Source organism: Triticum urartu, chromosome 6 (genome assembly GCF_003073215.2).
Source record: "Triticum urartu cultivar G1812 chromosome 6, Tu2.1, whole genome shotgun sequence".
Taxonomy (NCBI): Eukaryota; Viridiplantae; Streptophyta; class Magnoliopsida; order Poales; family Poaceae; genus Triticum; species Triticum urartu.
The window spans coordinates 409,066,039-409,086,286 of record NC_053027.1 but is presented as its reverse complement, the minus strand read 5'-3'; positions in this window follow the sequence as shown (position 1 = coordinate 409,086,286).

Genomic DNA, 20,248 nt, shown 5'->3' with positions numbered 1-20,248 from the left:
CTCTCTTCAACAAGCTGGCGAGCCCTCTCAGAACGGTTCTGCAGGCGCATCACCATGTCAGCGAAGAAACGGAGGTGGCTGGCGTAGTTGTTTGCATGGGGATGAGGAGCATTCTCATCGCAGATATGGCCCAGGGAGGTGTTGGCCTTATTCCTGAGGTCCTCGAGCATGGGGGTGTGCACACACTCCAACATCCGCTGCTCAAGCACTTCGGCCTTGTTCTGCCGCGCGACAGACTCGGCGTCGGCGACCCGCTACCGAAGAGAGAGCAGCTCGGCACGGGCGGAAGCCAGCTCAGCCTGCGCCATGGCTAGGGCGGTTGCGACGGCCTCCTCGCGCCACTCCACCTCGATCAACCTGGACATGAGGGAAGCAGGCCTACCATCAGCCCCGGCTTCCACGAGCTTCAGCTTCAGGTCATGCCTGCTCTCAAGATCCACACGAGCCTCGGCCACCCGGCGGTCGACCTCCTCCTGGGCCCTGGCCTCGCGCGCGCCGACGTCGTCCTCCGCCTGAGCAACCTAGCACTCCCTCATGTCCAGCCGTTCGAGTTCAAGGCTGCGCTCCACAGCTTCCAGCGCCAGCACCTCCTCGCGCTTCTGGATCTCCTCCTCCTCGGCGGGTGTCCCCCTCAACGATGCAAGGGCAGCCCTACGCGCCTCCACCTGCTGATCCAAGACGGCGCTCCAGGCTTGGAGCTCCCACGTGCGCTTCCCCGCGGCCTCGTGACGACAGTCAGCCTCCCGAGCCTCTTCCAGAGCTCGGGAGCAGGCCTCACGAGATGCTGCGAGGGAAGCCTCAGCCTTCGCATTATTGAGCTCGCGCTGGTGGTGCCCGAGGTTGATGGCCACCTTCAGATTGTGCCACTCCTCCGCCAACCGAAGGCCCTCGGCCTCAAGGCGCGCGTCGACACCCACAAGTTCTTCATCGAGTCGGTTCATCGCACCCATTGCCTCCTGGAAGATCTCATGACGAACAACGCTCCGCCCGTGCTTGAACTCAAGCGCACGGCCCATCTCGTCCTCTGCCACGAGGCTGTAGGCGATGCCTGGAGCGGTTGCCTCCTCTCAGCAGGGGGCTGGGGGCTGGCGCTGCCCCAGGCGCTAGCTGGGCCTCGCGAGGGGCCCGAGCTAAATGGGGCCCGCTTCTTGAAGAAGACCCCAAGATCAAAGCTAACCAGCAACCGTCCGCGGCCAGGGGAGGAGCCCTTGGCATGCTTGCTATGCTCCGAGCAAGGCCGCGAAGAAAAGACAACGAAGGCGCAAGCCCAAGACACCTTGATGGCGGGCCAACTCCCACGGTTGACCCCACGCCGTGGGCAGCGCACGAGCCTGCGGAGCTCGAGTTTGGTGGGGGAAACGGGGTGAGAAGGAGCTGCTTCTCAGGAGATTTCGCGGCCTTGGCAGAAGGGGTCCTGAGGAGACAATCATCGGGAAGGAAAGCAACACACAGAAGATCACCAAGATGAGGTACTTACTCGTCAACGGCGATATACTTCCTCCGTTTTAACGGCCCGAAGGTGCCGCAGCTGCAGCTCGGGGGCCCCTTCCTTTTGCGGAGTTCTTCGAAGTCCATGCAAAACCGGCCGAAGCGCTGGACATGGCGGCCGACACGAGGCGCAGCTGGAGAAGTGCTCGGAGGGGCAGCCTCAAAAGTGCCAAGCTGAGGGGAGCTATACGGCTCTACCTCGCACCGGCTTGCCGAGGCCTCAGGAGCCCCGGCCATGGGAGACGCGGGCTGCGTCGCCCCTTCAACCGCCGCCCCAGGGCAAGAGTCACGAGTCCCCAAGGTCGACGCCTCGGGAGCCCTGGGCAGCATCAGCATCTCGGCACCTTCACTATCGCCCCCCAGCGGTGCACGCCCCCCTGGACCAACACTTGGGGCGAGCTCAACGCCAGCGTCAAGGAGAGAGACCACGATGATGGGGTTCTCACGGGGCCCCACGAGGCCAACTGGGCGTAGCCCCCACTCATCGAAGGAGGGCATCCGCTCCGTGAGTGTCATCTTGTTCGAGCAGCGGTATAAAAGGCAACTCTTCGTCGGCAAGTCGTTTGGAAATGGGACGCCCGTCAGGACCTCAAGCACCGTTCACTGTGCCTCAAGGGGGAGCTTAGACTCCTGAAGTCTCATGTGGTCCTGACTGCTGGGCAAGGCCCACATCAGCCGGGAGTGGCGCTGAAGCGGAGCGATTCGGCGCCGGACGAACTCCCTCAACACCATAGGCACAGTCACGCCAAGGACTTTGAGCCACCTCAACCTGAGCTAGACGGGGACAAGGCATGGATCGGCGAGCCTCCGGTGGCACCAACTGGAGTTAGGAATGACGGGCCCTGATGGAGAGGAGAGCAGGGGGCTGAGCACTCCGGCATCAACAAACACCCACCGTGTCCGAAACTCGCTCGTGGATGGTGGATTTTCGAAGACGATCCCGTCGCCGGCCGTCGCCGCCACGGCTTGAAAGCTCAGGCATTCGGAGCTCTGCCGAGGATCGCCCAGGTGCAAGCGCAGGCGCGGAGTACCGAGGCATCAAGCAAAGGTTTCCATATCGGTGCAACGAGACCAAGACCAGCAGGACGACAAGACGGAGGTCATCATGGAGCCCAAGGCGGCGTCACCACCAGAGCCTTTTCCAGGCGAAGACCACTTTTGTTAGGATAAGCTGTACTAGCTATCCCCTTTCAAATTGGCCGTTGTTGGCTCCCTTCCCGCTCAATATTTAGGGAGAGGACCAGGGCCTCTATAAATAGGACTAGCCACCACCATAGAGAGGGGGATGAGACCATCTTGGACCGGATCCTCACACACACAAGTTCACCAAGCACAAGAACACCTCAACCTCAGGAGGCTGTTCTTCCCCTTGTACTATTCATCATCAGCCCCAAAGGCAATCAACCACCACCACACTGGAGTAGGGTATTACACAACAACGGTGGCCTGAACTAGTATAAATCTTGTGTCCTCTATGTTGCGAGTTCGTCGAGTTAGTTCGTAAGATCTCAGCTGAGTTAGGACGTGGATCGGTAGGAGGGAAATCTTCGCGCGCACCCCAGTGTTCAAATCTTAAGGGTTTTTCCGGAACCCGTGATCTGACAGGGGCTCTACTGCGACTCCGACGAGCCCGTCACGCTGGCGTACGACGTCATCGACGCACTCGCCACCTCCTTCGCCGCGCAGCGCATCTCCGACGCACCTGTGGCCGACGAGTACCCCAGCGAGGTACTTGACTTTTCCAACTACCCCCTTTCCCTCGGCAGCGGCACGCCTGCTGGGTGATGGACCTCTGCGTGGAGGTTTTCGTCACTGACACCGGCGCCGCTTCCTCCTCTAGCACGACGAGGAAGGCCGCTGAAGCCAGGACTACAGCGGGGCGGGCCAGCCCACCCAACCCCCTACGGGCCATGATGCAGAGCCTTCGCGTCCCCATCGGCACCGACATCGACGCCTTCGACATCACCGAGGCTCGGACTCGCCTCGACGAGGACCGCCAGCGCCTGCTGGACCTCACCGAGACGCTCACTGCCACGCAGCGCCGCCTCGACTCCGCTCAGCTGGAGCGCAACACCGCCTACGGCTTCACGCCAGACACGCCTGAGCCAAGCCGAGTCGTCAACGTGCGGGCCTAGGGTGGCGCAATCGGGCGCGCCTTCGGCACCGTCCCTCCCATCTACGAGACTCCCGTGAAGAACATGCGTGCTGCCCAGGCGGCCGCGGTTGGCCTGGACCAGCTCGCGGGCGAAGAGCTGCACAACCGCCTCAAGAGGGTGAACGACCTCACTGCGGCCAACGCGCAGCAGGACCGCCTCAACCAACTCGCCAAGCCGGCCGGATCCGGTTCCGCCCGCGTCGCTGGACCCGGCAATTTCCAGCACACGGCATCCTCTCCACCCGGCGAGGCGCACTCTGGCCGCACCCGGACCCGGCGCAACCCCGCCCTGACGACTGCCGGTGGCTTGGGCGACGCCGACTTCGGAGGCCCGACGCCGACTCGACCCTCTGCTCCAACCCAGCCGATGTCCGACGGGAGGAGACCCGGCCCCCCACGGCGTGGTGACTGACCGGCTGGGCCCGCGCGCCATCGACGACATCGACGTCCATCACCGCCTCGACCGACTTGCCCTCTCCTAAGAGTTGGAGGAAACCAGCCCCGTCGGGCTGGCGTGCTTCGGACCTCGCATCCGAGGTGATCCCTTTACCAAAGGGTTCACGCTCCCCCGCGACACCCCCAAGTACAACGGCACCGTGAAGCCGGAGGACTGGCTTATCGACTACACCACCGCCATCGGCATCGCCGACGGCAACTGCCGCCTCGCCGTGCGCTACGCGCCTCTCATGCTCGAGGGGTCCACCCGCACCTGGTTAAACAGTCTGCCGGAGGGCAGCATCAACGCGTGGGTCGATTTCGAGCAAGCCTTCATGCGCAACTTCACCGGCACGTACAAGCGACCTGGCCGCCCCAGTCAGCTCGCCATGTGCATGCAGGGACCGGCGGAGACCAGCCGCGAGTACCTCGCACGCTGGACCCAGCTGCGGAACAGCTGTGAGGGCGTCCACGAAGTCCAAGCAATCCAATATTTCGTCAACGGGTGCCGGGACGGCACCCTCCTCAAGCACAAGCTCTTGCGCTCCGAGCCAGCCACCATGGCCGCGCTCACGGTGACGGCGGACAAGTACGCCAACGCCGACTCCGCCATGAAGATCCAGGTGGCGCTGGATGAAGCCGGCAAAGCAAAGCCGGTTCCCCCTCCGAAGCCAGCCGACGAAGGAAGCCGGCAGCAGCAGAACCAGCAGAACAACAAGCACAAGGCCGATCAGCCGGCCCTGCACTACGACAACCGGCTCATCGCGGCCGCCGCGCAGGCGCCCGCGGCGGACCCGGCCGCCAAGCACCGGCAGACCGGCAAGACGACATGGCAGCCCGCCATGAGTTTCGAGGAGATGCTCGACGCTCCCTGCAAGCACCACAGCGGCGCGAGGCCATCCACACACATGCTTCAGCAGTGCGCCATCACCAAGCGCATCATGAGGGGCGACGTCCCACCTCCTCCGGCCCCGGCTCCGGGAGCGGGGCAGCCATCCCCACCTCCACCGTTGCCCCCGACCGGTGGTGCGATGCGCGACAATGCCTACTCGGCCCAGAACACAACCTACATCGTCTTCACCATCCTCGGCGACGACACGCGCAGCGAGCGCCTCCTTCGGCAGGAGGTGAACACCGTCTTCCCGGCCAAGATGGAGTACATGCACTGGTCAGAGCGCCCGGTCACCTGGAGTCGGGAGGACCACCCAGCCATCATGCCGAACCCAGGTGGTTATGCCCTCGTCCTTGATCCCACCATCATCACCCCTTGGCGCACATACAAGTTCTCACGGGTGCTCATCAACGGCGGCAGCAGCATCAACATCCTCTACCGCGACACTATGACCAAGCTCGGCCTCGAGGCCAAGGACCTGGAGCCGACCCGGATGGTTTTTTGCGGCAACGTCGCTGGCCTCTCCTGCTCCCCGATCGGCCGAATCCGGCTCGACGTCCTGTTCGGCGCTAGCAGCCACTTTCGACATGAGCCGATCTGGTTCGAGGCGGTGGATCTATCTAGTGTGTATCATGCGCTGCTGGGCCGGCCCGCGCTCACCAAGTTCATGGCCATTCCTCACTACGCCTACTTGAAGATAAAGCTGCCAGGTCCGAAGGTCCTCATCACCATCACTGGCGATTACCACAAGTCCATAGAGTGCGCCCGAGATGGCGCCAAGCTAGCCGAGTCATTGGTCGTAGCCAAGGAGCGGCATCAGCTCGACCGAATCATCGTCTTGGCCCAAGAAGCGTCGATCGCTCCCATCTCGGCTAAGGACCTGGCCGACGAGGCCTCATTCAAGCCCTCCAAGGAGACTAAGAAAGTGAAGCTGAACCCGGAAGACCCCAGCTGCAGCAAGTACGTTGTCGTGGGCACCCGCCTCGACAGCAAATAGGAAGGCGAGCTCGTCGACTTCCTCAGAATTGGGATATCTTTGCATGGACCCCAAAGGACATGTCGGGTATCTCGAGGAAGTATGCCGAGCAAAAACTTCATGTCCGCAAGGACACCAAGCCCGTCCGTCAACCCTTGGGACGTTTTTCCGAAGAGAAGAGAAGGACCATCGGTGAAGAGGTCGCCAAGCTTCTAGCGGCCGGCTTCATCATGGAAGTGTTTCACCCCGAGTGGCTGGCCAACCAAGTCCTCGTTTTGAAGAAGAACAAGACTTGGCGCATGTGTATTGACTACACCAACCTGAACAAGGCCTGCCCCAAAGACCCGTTCGCCCTCCCGCGGATCGACCAAGTCATCGACTCCACTGCCGGGCGTGAGCTCCTGTCCTTCATGGACGCTTACTCCGGCTACCATCAGATCAAGCTGGACCTGGCTGACACCCTCAAGACGTCCTTCATCACGCCCTTTGGGGCGTATTGCTACATCACCATGTCGTTCGGCTTGAAAACGTCGGCGCCACCTTCCAGCGTTGCATGCAGAAGTGCCTACTACCGCAACTCGGCCGCAATATCCACGTCTACGTGGATGACATAGTGGTGAAGACCAAGAAGCACCTCACACTCCTTGACGATCTGAATGAGACCTTCGCCAACCTGCGCGAGTACAAGGTCAAGCTCAACCCGGAAAAATGCGTTTTCGGCGTCCCGGCCGGAAAGCTACTCGGCTTCCTCGTCCCGGAGCACGGCATTGAGCCGAACCCAGAGAAAATCAAGGCCATCGAGCACATGTGCAAACCATCCCGACTGTGCGATGTCCAGAAGTTCACCGGCTGCTTGGCCTCGGTCAGCCGGTTTCTCAGCCGACTGGGCGAAGGGCCTTGCCCCTGTATCAGCTAATGAAGAAGACAACGCCGTTCGAATGGAACGACCAGGCGGATGAAGCTTTTCGGGATCTCAAGCACATGCTCTCCACCGCACCAGTCCTGGCCGCACCGGACGAGAAGGAGCCGCTGTTGCTCTATATCGCCGCCACCCCGCGGTCGGTCAGCACGGAGATGGTGGTCGAGCGACCGGAGAAGGACAAGGTCCAAGCCGTCCAGCATCCCATCTACTACCTGAGCGAGGTGCTCTCCACCTCGAAGCAGAACTATCCGCACTACCAGAAGATGTGTTACGACATGTACTTCACCGCCAAGAAGCTGAAGCAGTACTTCCAAGAGCATGTCGTCACCATGGTCAGCATGGCCCCTCCCGGCGAAATCATCGGGTGCCGGGATGCCTCTGGCCTGGTCGCCAAGTGGGTGCTTGAGCTAGCCAGCCACACCATCCTCTACGAGCCCCGCACCATGATCAAGTTCCAAGCTTTCGCCGACTTCCTCGTCGACTGGACCAAGACCCAGTACCTACCACCGCCACCGGACTCGACGCATTGGCGCATGCACTTCGACGGCTCGAAGATGCGACTCGGCCTAGGGGCCGGCATCGTGCTGTCCTCCCCCAAGGGCGGTCGACTCAAGTACGTACTACAGATCCACTTCGCCGCCTCCAACAACGTCGCCGAATATGAAGCCCTTGCGCAAGGCCTCCAGCTTGCCAAGGAAGTCGGCATCCGGCACATCATGTGCTACGACGACTGATGACCCACAAGTGTAGGGGATCTATCGTAGCTTTTCGATAAGTAAGAGTGTCAAACCCAATGAGGACCAGAAGGAAATGATAAGCAGTTTTCAGTAAGGTATTCTTTGCAAGCACTGAAATTATCGGTAACAGATAGTTTTGTGATAAGGTAATTTGTAACGAGTAGCAAGTAATAAAAGTAAATAAGGTGTAGCAAGATGGCCCAATCCTTTTTGTAGCAAAGGACAAGCCTGGACAAACTCTTATATGAAGGAAAGCGCTCCCGAGGACACATGGGAATTTCAAGCTAGTTTTCATCACGTTTATATGATTCGCGTTCGGTACTTTGATAATTTGATATGTGGATGGACAGGTGCTTGGGTACTGTCCTTACTTGGACAAGCATCCCACTTATGATTAACCCCCATTGCAAGCATCCTCAACTACAACGGTAGTATTAAGGTAAACCTAACCATAGCATGAAACATATGGATCCAAATCAGCCCCTTACGAACCAACGCATAAACTAGGGTTGAAGCTTCTGTCACTCTAACAACCCATCATCTAATTATTACTTCCCAATGCCTCCCTCTAGGCCCAAACAATGGTGAAGTGTCATGTAGTCGACGTTCACATGACACCACTAGAGGGATGACAACATACATCTCATCAAAATATCGAAGGAATACCAAATTCACATGACTACTAATGGCAAGACTTCTCCCATGTCCTCAGGAACAAATGTAACTACTCACAAAGCATATTCATGTTCAGAATCAGAGGGGTATTAATATGCATAATGGATCTGAACATATGATATTCCACCAAGTAAACCAACTAGCATCAACTACAAGGAGTAATCAACACTACTAGCAACCCACACGTACCAATCTAAGGTTTGGATACAAAGATTGGATACAAGATATGAACTAGGGTTTGAGATGAGATGGTGCTGGTGAAGATGTTTATGGAGATTGACCCCCTCCCAATGAGAGGATCGTTGGTGATGACGATGGTGATGATTTCCCCCTCCTGGAGGGTGGTTTCCCTGGCAAAACAGCTCTGCCGGAGCCCTAGATTGGTTCCGCCAAGGTTCCACCTCATGGAGGCGGAGTTTCTTACCGAAAGCTTGCTTATGATTTTTTCCTCGACGAAAGACCTCATATAGCAGAAGATGGGCATCGGAGGGCCACCAGGGTGCCCACGAGGCAGGGGCGCGCCCCCCACCCTCGTGGCCAGGGTGTGGCCCCCCTTTGGAACTTTCTCCGCTCAGTATTTTTTATTAATTCCAAAAAGGACTTCCGTGAAGTTTCAGGACTTTTGGAGTTGTGCAGAATAGGTCTATAATATTTGCTCGTTTTCCAGCCCAGAATCCCATCTGTCGGCATTCTCCCTCTTCATATAAACCTTGTAGAATAAGAGAGAATAGGCATAAGTATTGTGACATAATGTGTAATAACAGCCCATAATGCAATAAATATCGATATAAAAGCATGATGCAAAATGGACGTATCAACTCCCCAATCTTAGACCTCGCTTGTCCTCAAGCGAAAGCCGAAATCGAAAAATATGTCCACATGTTTAGAGATAGAGGTGTTGATAAAAATAAAATACGGACATGAGGGCATCATGATCATTCTTAAAACAGCAACATATATATATTGTCATATGATCTCTTGTGCTAAAGTAACAATTCAATCACAATTTCAGGTATGAATCATAAACTTCATTGAAAACTAACAAACTCTAATCTCAGTCATTGAGGCAATTGCAATTTATCATAACATAGGAAAGAGTCAATATAAGAGCTTTTCAGCAAGTCCACATACTCAACTATCATTTAGTCTTTCACAATTGCTAACACTCATGCAATATTTATGGGTATGGAGTTTTAATCGGACACAGAGAAAGATAGGGGCTTATAGTTTTTCCTCCCAACTCTTTACCTCAAGGGTAATGTCAACAATAATAGTTCATGAAAACTCACATCCAATTAGCTATATATATATATATATCAGGATCTTTCCAACACATTGTGCTTGCCAAAGGATAAAATGTAACAAGGAAGGGTGAATATCACCATGACTCTTTGCATGAAGTATAAGACAAGAATAAAACATAGCCCCTTCGCAGAGGGAAGCAGAGGTTGTCATGAGCTTTTATGGTTGGATGCACGAAATCTTAATGCAAAAGAACGCACTTTATATTGCCACTTGTGATATGGACCTTTCTTATGCAGTCCGTCGCTTTTATTTCTTCCATATCACAAGATCATATAAAGCTTATTTCTCCACATTAATAAGTCATACATATTTAGAGAGCAATTTTTATTGCATGCACCGATGACAACTTATTTGAAGGATCTTACTCAATCCATAGGTAGGTATGGTGGACTCTCATGGCAAAACTGGGTTTAGGGATATTTGGAAGCACAAGTAGTATCTCTACTTGGTGCAAAAAAATTGTCTAGCGAGAGAGGGAAAGGCAAGCTCAACATGTTGGATGATCCATGACAATATAATTTATCTCAGATGCAAGAGAACATAACCCATTACATTGTCTTCCTTGTCCAACATCAACTCTTTAGCATGTCATATTTTAATGAGTGCTCACAATCATAAAAGATGTCCAAGATAGTATATTTATATGTGAACCTCTATTTCTTTATTACTTTTTATTAATTGCAACGATGACCAAAACTATGTTTGTCAACTCTCAACAACTTTTATTCATCATACTCTTATACGTGAAGTCATTACTCTCGATAAGATCCATATGATCTCTTTATTTCTTTTTATTTCTTCTCTTTTATTTTATTCCCTTAAAATCATAGCAAAATAATCAAGCCCTTGACTCAACACTAATCTTTATTATATAGCTCACGGAGTCGATTACAAAGGAAGATCATAAGGCAAAGCTTACAACTAGATCATGCTAAAACTTTATTCTACTAGATCAAGATATTATCAAAAGGATCGAACTAAGAAAAACGGTAAAGATAAAAGTGATGGTGATACGATACCGGGGCACTCCCCCAAGCTTGGCAGTTGCCAAGGGGAGTGCTCATACCCATGTGTTTACGTTTCCTTCCTCGGAGGTGGTGATGAAGGAGTTGTTGATGATGTAGGCTTGTCGTCCATCTTCCATGGCATAGGCTCACCATCATAGAAGGATCATCGAGTCTCCGGGATCCTCAAATCTGTAGCCAAACTCATCCTCTTGAATCTATATTCATACTCACAGTTTTGGTTTTGCAGGTCATAGATCTGGGCTTGGAGGTGCTCGATTTTCTCGTGAAGCTTGAAGATGGCCTCCCCAATGTCCATGTCGTCTAGCTTGTGGTTGTTGGTGAACTCTGTGATAATTATGTGATTGGAGTCGAGCCCATGCTCCACCATCTCCTGACACTTGAAAACTTGTTGCTCCATTGCCTCAAGCCTTGTCTCCATGCTTCCGGTCCTCCTCGGTCCCTCCACATCACGGATGTGCAACAACCCCTCACGCATCTCAATGGTTTAAGGGTGTTGCAGCACTTCCGCGAGGTAGGGGTTGATGACCTTATCGAAGAACTTGTCCTTGGGGGCACTTGAAGATGCCATGCCGATCCAGATCTGTCAGAAAAACAGCTCGAAATAAAGACAGGAGATATTTGCGTGATACGGTGGTCAAAACCTTCGGGAGATTATATAATGAATTTTTACCGACCAAAAGGAGTATCGTGCAAGAAAACGGAGTCCGGAGAGCACACGAGGTGCCCACGAGGCAGGGGGCGCGCCCATGGGGTAGGGCGCGCCCTCCACCCTCGTGGAAGCCTCGTGTCCTTTCTGGTCTGCTTCTTATTTTCCTATTTTTTGTATATTCCAAAACAGAGAAATATTTCCATTAGAACTGTTTTGGAGTCGGTTTACTTACCGTACCATGTACCTACTCCTTTTCGGAGTCTGAAACATTCTAGAAATTGTCCCTTGTGTATTCCTCCAGGGTTACGATTTCAATAATATTAGTTTCAACGTTTATAGGATTACCTGAGATATAATGTTTGATTCTTTGACCGTTCACCACCTTCGGATTTGTGCCTTCAAAGTTGTTGATTTTTATAGCACCAAAACGATAGACCTCCTCGATAACGTAAGGACCTTCACATTTAGAGAGAAGTTTGCCTGCAAAAAATCTTAAACGAGAGTTGTATAGCAATACATAATCACCTACATTAAACTCACGCTTTTGCATCCTTTTATCATGCCATCTTTTAACTTTTTCTTTAAACAGCTTGGCATTTTCATAGGCTTGGGTTCTCCATTCATCAAGTGAGCTAATGTCAAATAACCTCTTCTCACCGGCAAGTTTGAAATCATAGTTGAGCTCTTTGATATCCCAATATGCCTTATGTTCTAGTTCGAGAGGTAAGTGACAAGCTTTACCATAAACCATTTTATAAGGAGACATACCCATAGGATTTTTATATGCAGTTCTATAAGCCCATAATGCATCATCAAGTTTCTTTGACCAATTCTTTCTAGATCTATTAACAGTCTTTTGCAAAACTAATTTAAGTTCTCCATTACTCAATTCTACTTGACCACTAGACTGTGGGTGATAAGGAGATGCAATTCTATGATTAACATCATACTTAGCAAGCATTTTACGAAAGTCACCATGAATGAAATGTGAACCACCATCAGTCATTAAATATCTAGGGACTCCAAACCTCGGGAAAATAACTTCTTTAAGCATCTTAATAGAGGTGTTATGATCAGCACTACTAGTTGGAATAGCTTCTACCCACTTAGTAACGTAATCAACAACAACTAAAATATGTGCATACCCATTAGAGGAAGGAAAAGGTCCCATATAATCAAAGCCGCAAACATCAAATGGTTCAATAACATGTGAATAATTCATAGGCATTTCTTGATGTCTACTAATGTTACCAATTCTTTGACATTCATCACAAGACAAGACAAACTTACGGGCATCCTTGAAGAGAGTAGGCCAATAAAAATCGGATTGCAATACCTTGTGTGCAGTTCTATCTCCAGCATGGTGCCCTCCATAGGCTTCAGAGTGACACTTGCGTAGGATCTGTTCCTATTCATGCTCAGGTACACAACGTCTAATAACACCATATACTCCTTCTTTATAAAGATGTGGGTCATCCCAAAAGTAATGCCTTAAATCATAGAAGAACTTTTTCTTTTGCTGGTATGTGAAGCTAGGTGGTATAAATTTAGCAACAGTATAATTAGCATAATCAGCATACCATGGAGCAGTTCGAGAAGCATGTATGACATTTAATTGTTCATCAGGAAAGCTATCATCAATGGGTAGTGGGTCACCAAGAACATTCTCTAACCTAGACAAGTTGTCTGCAATGGGGTTCTCAGCTCCCTTTCTATCAATAATATGCAAATCAAATTCTTGTAGCAGGAGAACCCATCTAATAAGTCTAGGTTTAGCATCTTTCTTTTCCATAAGATATTTAATAGCAGCATGCTCAGTGTGAATAGTTACTTTAGAATCAACAATATAAGGTCTGAACTTATCACAAGCAAATACAACTGCTAAGAATTCCTTTTTAGTAGTGGCATAATTTCTCTGGGCATTGTCTAGAGTTTTACTAGCATATTGAATAAAATTTAACTTCTTCTCAACTCTTTGTCCTAGAACAGCACCTACAGCATAATCGCTAACATCACACATAATTTAAAAGGGTAAATTCCAATTAGGTGGCTGAACAATAGGTGCAGAAATCAAAGCTTTCTTAAGTATTTCAAATGCTTCTACACAATCATCATCAAAGACAAAAGGAATATCTTTTTGTAATAGGTTAGTCAGAGGCCGAGAAATTTTTGAGAAGTCCTTAATGAACCTCCTATAAAAACCGGCATGACCAAGGAAACTTCTTATACCTTTGATGTCCTTGGGACACGGCATCTTTTCAATAGCATCAACTTTAGCTTTATCTACTTCAATACCTCTTTTAGAAATTTTATGCCCCAAGACAATACCTTCATTAACAATAAAGTGGCACTTCTCCCAGTTCAAGACAAGATTAGTTTCTTCACATCTCTGCAAAACTCGATCAAGTTTGCTCAAGCAATCATCAAAAGAGGATCCATAAATGGAGAAATCATCCATGAATACCTCACAAATCTTTTCACAAAAGTCACAGAATATAGCCATCATGCATCTTTGAAAGGTAGCAGGTGCATTACATAAACCAAAAGGCATACGTCTATAAGAAAAAGTACTGAAAGGGCAAGTAAAAGTGGTCTTTGCTTGATCATCAGCTGACACAGGTATTTGAGAGAAGCCAGAGTAACCATCTAGAAAGCAAAAATGTGTATGTTTGGACAATCTTTCTAGCATTTGATAAATGAAAGGAAAAGGCTAATGATCTTTTCAGTAGCTTTATTTAATTTGCGAAAATCAATTACCATCCTATAACCTGTAATAATTCTTTGTGGAATCAATTCATCTTTATCATTAGGAACGATAGTAATACCTCCCTTCTTAGGGACACAATGGACAGGACTTACCCACTGACTATCAGCAACGGGATAAATTATACCTACCTCAAGGAGCTTTAATATTTCCTTTCTTACCACTTCTTTCATCTTAGGATTCAGCCATCGTTGGTGATCAATAACTGGTTTGGCATCTTTCTCCAAATTTATTTTGTGTTGACATAGAGTGGGACTAATGCCTTTAAGATCATCAAGAGTATATCCAATAGCAGTGCGGTGCTTCTTCAGAGTTTTCAATAATTTTTCTTCCTCCTTCTCTGAAAGGTTAGCACTAATAATAACAGGATATATCTTCTTTTCATCCAGATAAGCATATTTAAGAGTATCAGGTAATGGTTTAAGCTCAAACATGGGATCACCCTTGGGTGGAGGAGGATCCCCTAGGATTTCAACATGCAAGTTGTGTTTCAGAATAGGTCCATGTTTAAAGAATACTTCATCTATTTCCCTTCTTTCATTCATGAACATATCATTTTCATGGTCTAGCAAATATTGTTCTAAAGGATCAGTAGGAGGCACGGCAATAGAAGCAAGACCAATAATTTCATCTTTACTAGGCAATTCTTTATCATGGGGTTGTCTATGAAATTTAGCAAAATTAAACTCATGAGACATATCCCCTAAACCAACAGAAACAATATCCTTATTGCAGTCTATCTTAGCATTAACAATATTCAAGAAGGGTCTACCAAATATAATGGGACAAAAGCTATCTTGTGGGGAATGAAGAACAAGAAAATCAGCAGGATATTTAACCTTCCCACACAAGACTTCAACATCTCTAACAATCCCAATTGGTGAAATAGTATCTCTATTGGCAAGCTTAATGGTAACATCGATATCTTCTATCTCAGCAGGTGCAATATCATGCATAATTTCTTTGTATAAGGAATGAGGTATTGCACTTGCACTAGTACCCATAAAACATAAGCCATTATAGCAATGATCTCCTATTTTACCAAAAATAACAGGCATGCCTACAACAGGTCTATGTTTATTTTTAGTATCAGGTCTAGCAATTCTAGGAGTCTCATCACAGAAGTAAATAACATGCCCATCAACATTATCGGCCAAGAGATCTTTAACCATAGCAATATTAGGTTCAACTTTAACTTGCTCAGGGGGTTTGTGTGTCCTAATATTACTTTTGTTGACTACAGTTGAAACTTTAGCATGATCCTTTATTCTAACAGGGAAAGGTGGTTTCTCAACATAAGCAGTAGGAACAACAGGATCATTATAAGTGATAGTCTTTTCTTCAACTTTAATAGGTGCAACTACTTTTACTTCAATGGGAGGATTATATTTAAACCACTTCTCCTTAGGGAGATCAACATGAGTAGCAAAGGATTCACAGAAAGAAGCTACTATCTCAGAGTCAAGTCCATATTTAGTGCTAAATTCACGAAATGCATCGGTATCCATAAAAGAATTAACACAATCAAACTTAGGTGTTATACCTGACTCCTTACCTTCGTCGACGGCCCAATCTTCAGAGTTGCCTTTAATTCTTTCCAATAAATCCCATTTGAATTCAATAGTCTTCATCATAAAAGATCCAGTGCAAGAAGTATCGAGCATGGAGCGATTACTGAGAGAAAGCTGAGCATAAATTTTTTGAATAATCATTTCTCTTGAGAGCTCATGATTGGGGATGAATATAAAATTGACTAAAGCCTCCCCCAAGCTTGAGCGATGCTTTCTCCTTCGCGAGGCCAAAAATTATATATATAATTACGATCATGATGAACAAGATGCATAGGATAAAACTTCTCATGAAATTCCAATTTCAATTGCTTGTAGTCCCATGATCCCATATCATCACATAGACTATACCATGTCAATGCATCTCCCTTCAAAGATAAAGGGAAGACCTTCTTCTTGATAACATCCTCGGGCATACTTGCAAGCTTAAATAACCCACAAACATCATCCACATAGATTAAGTGCAAATCGAGATGCAATGTTCCATCTCCTACAAAAGGATTAGCTAGCAGTTTCTCTATCATACCCGAAGGAATTTCAAAGTAAACATTTTCAGTAGGTTCAGTAGGTTGAGGAGCAACTCTTTGGTTTACTGGTCGGGGTGAAGATACCCCGAACAAGCCCCTCAAAGGATTGTGTTCCATAGTAACAAGTGACAGAAAATTTCAGCACACTATATAAATTTTTTCCTTACCAAATTCCACCGACCAAAGGTGCTTCACTCCCTGGAAATGGAGCTAGAAAAGAGTCTTGATGACCCACAAGTGTAGGGGATCTATCATAGCTTTTTGATAAGTAATAGTGTCGAACCCAACAAGGAGCAGAAGGAAATGATAAGCAGTTTTCAGTAAGGTATTCTTTGCAAGCACTAAAATTATCAGTAACAGATAGTTTTGTGATAAGGTAATTTGTAACGAGTAGCAAGTAATAAAAGTAAATAAGGTGCAGCAAGATGGCCCAATCCTTTTTGTAGCAAAGGACAAGCCTGGACAAACTCTTGTATGAAGGAAAGCGCTCCCGAGGACACATGTCAATTATCGTAAGCTAGTTTTCATCACGTTCATATGATTCGTGTTCGGCACTTTGATAATTTGATATGTGGGTGGACCGGTGCTTGGGTACTGTCCTTACTTGGACAAGCATCCCACTTATGATTAACCCCCATTGCAAGCATCCGCAACTACAATAGAAATATTAAGGTAAACCTAACCATAGCATGAAACATATGGATCCAAATCATCCCCTTACGAAGCAACGCATAAACTAGGGTTTAAGATTCTGTCACTCTAGCAACCAATCATCTAAATATTACTTCCCAATGCCTCCCTCTAAGCCCAAACAATGGTGAAGTGTCCTGTAGTCGATGTTCACATGACACCACTAGAGGGATGACAACATACATCTCATCAACATATTGAATGAATACCAAATTCACATGACTACTAATAGCAAGACTTCTCCCATGTCCTCAGGAACAAACGTAACTACTCACAAAGTATATTCATGTTCATAATCACAGGGGTATTAATATGCATAATGGATCTGAACATATGATCTTCCACCAAGTAAACCAACTAGCATCAACTACAAGGAGTAATCAACACTACTAGCAACCCACATGTACCAATCTGAGGTTTGGATACAAAGATTGGATACAAGAGATGAACTAGGGTTTGAGATGAGATGGTGCTGGTGAAGATGTTGATGGAGATTGACCCCCTCCCGATGAGAGGATTGTTGGTGATGACGATGGTGATGATTTCCCCCTCCTGGAGGGAGGTTTCCCCGACAGAACAGCTCTGCCAGAGCCCTAGATTGGTTCTGCCAAGGTTCCACCTCGTGGCGGCAGACTTTCTTCCCGAAAGCTTGCTTATGATTTTTTCCTCAACGAAAGACCTCATATAGCAGAAGATGGGCATCGGAGGGCCACCAGGGGCCCATGAGGCAGGCGGCGCGCCCAGGGGGTAGGGCGCGCCCCCACCCTCGTGGCCAGGGTGTGGCCCCCCTCTGGAACTTTCTCCGCTCAGTATTTTTTATTAATTCCAAAAATGACTTCCATGAAGTTTCAGGACTTTTGGAGCTGTGCAGAATAGGTCTCTAATATTTGCTCCTTTTCCAGCCCAGAATCCCAGCTGCTGGCATTCTCCCTCTTCATATAAACCTTGTAAAATAAGAGAGAATAGGCATAACTATTGTGACATAACGTGTAATAACAGCCCATAATGCAATAAATATCGATATAAAAGCAAGATACAAAATGGACGTATCAGCGACTCGGACCTGGTGGTGAAGTAGTGCTCCGGGGAGTGGGACGCCCACGATTCCAACATGGCAAGCTACAGTTTCCTCGTTGAGAAGCTGTCCGGATTCTTCGACGGCTGTGAGTTCCTCCACGTCCCGCGCGCAAAGAATGAGGCGACCGACACGCTCGCCAAGATCGCCTCGTCTCGGCAGTCCATTCCATCCAGTGTCTCCCTTGAGCATCTGCACAAGCCGTCCGTCAAGCCATCTCCGGACCCCGAGTTCATCCACGTGCCAGGCGACCCGGCCGCGCCTCAACCCGGCCCGGGGACTGCTCCACCCGACCCGGCCGCGCCTCAACCCGACGCGGGGACTGCTCCACCCGACCCGGCCGTGCCTCAACCTGGCCCGGCGACTTTCGAACCCGGCTTGGGGACTGCCGAACCCAACCCAGGGGCTGCTGAACCCGGCTCGGGGGCTGCCGCCCCAGAACCCGCCGTGGTGACGGCACCATCCTGGGCCCTGCCCATCTCAGAGTTCCTGGAAAACAGGGTCCTCCCCATGGATGAGACCGAAGCTCGGCAAATGCAGTGTCGAGTGTCCGCCTATGGCATCATCAACAACGAGCTCAACAAGCGCAGCTCCACCAGCATTTTCCGATGCTGCGTTGAGCAGGACAAGGGCATTGAGATCCTCCTTGACAAACGCCAGGGCGAGTGCGGGCACCACGCCGCCTAACGGTCCCTCGTGGCCAAGGCTTTCCGCCATGGTTTCTACTGGCCCACGGCCCTCGAAGACGCAGAGTCGCTCGTCCTCAAGTGCGAGGGATGCCAGCGCTTCAGCAAGCGCAGCCACCAGCCGTCGTCGGCTTTTCGGACCATCCCGATCGGATGGCCCTTCGCGGTCTGGGGACTCGACATGGTGGGGGCCTTCAATACCGCTCAAGGCGGCATGAAGCATTTGCTGGTGGCGGTGGAAAAGTTCACCAAATGGATCGAAGCAAGGCCAATCAAGAAGCTGGAAGGCCCGACGGCCGTTCGATTCGTCAAGGACATCGCGGTACGCTACGGCATGCCGAACAGCATCATCACGGACAATGGCACCAACTTCGCTAAGGGCGTGCTCGCGCAGTACTGCTCCGTCTCCAGCATCCGCCTCGACCTGGCTTCCATTGCACACCCACAGTCCAACGGCCAGGTCGAGCAGGCTAACGGCCTCATCCTATCTGGCATCAAGCTGCGACTTGTCGAGCCGCTCGTCCGTTCCCCCGGGAGCTGGCTCGACGAGTTGCCTGCCATCCTCTGGAGTCTCCGCACCACGCCAAACCGGTCGACCGGGTTCACCCCATTCTTCCTCGTCTACGGAGCAGAAGCCATCATCCTGACCGACATCGAGTTCGACTCGCCGCGCGTCACGATGTACACAGAAGCCGAAGCCAAGGAAGCCCGCGAAGACAGTGTCGACCTGCTCGAAGAAGCACGTCTCCTAGCGCTCAGTCGCTCAACCATCTACCAGCAAAGCCTGAGGCAATACCACAACAAGAAGATCAAGCCCCTTGCTTTCCGGGAGGGAGACCTCGTCCTCCGGCTCGTCCAGCAGCACACCGGCCAACACAAGTTGTCCTCCCCATGGGAGGGCCCCTTCATCATCAGCAAGGCCTTGTGCGATCACAATGCTTACTACCTCATCGATGCTCGCAAGTCAAACAAGCGCAAGAGGGACACCGCCGGCGAAGAGACAACCCGGCCATGGAATGCGGAGCTCGTCCATACGTTTTACAGTTAGCCGTATGCACATATGTATCGCGCCTTTTGTAATCATCTGAAAACTATGGGATCCCCGAACAATTCTCGGGGGCTGCCCTTTTCGCGACCAAGCTGTTATGTCCCCTACATTTGTGCATTATTTTCCTCGTTAAGCCAGCCCAGCCACCAGGTCGACTCGCTCGACCCGGGGGCTCGGGGGCTGGCCGGCTTGGCCACCCGCCGCTTCCCTTAGCGGCTCCTGACACACTGGATCGTCGCGCCTCTCACTTCGCCCTAAGCCACAGAACTGGTTTCGGCTGTTGGCTAGCAAGCACATGAGACCAGAGCAACAGCGCGCCTAGAGCACTAAGTCAAGAGCCACTGGGTTGTCCAACCCGGCCCTGCCACTTTAAAATTGTCGCACGACTGGCTGCTCGCCAACCCGGCCCCGCCAGATTGCCGCCAGCCGGCCTAGTGGGTGTTTCGCTCATGCTCAATGCTCCGAAAGCCCAAATATCGCACGCTCCTCCCAAAGTCCGAACCCCTTGTCATGGACCGGAGCCTCGGCCGTCAGACTCGCGGGGGGGCAAAGGGGGGAAAGTTGCGAGAAAAGGGCTCCGAAGACGAAGAGCAAGAGCGCAAGCATCCATGAAGTTTCCGCATACCGC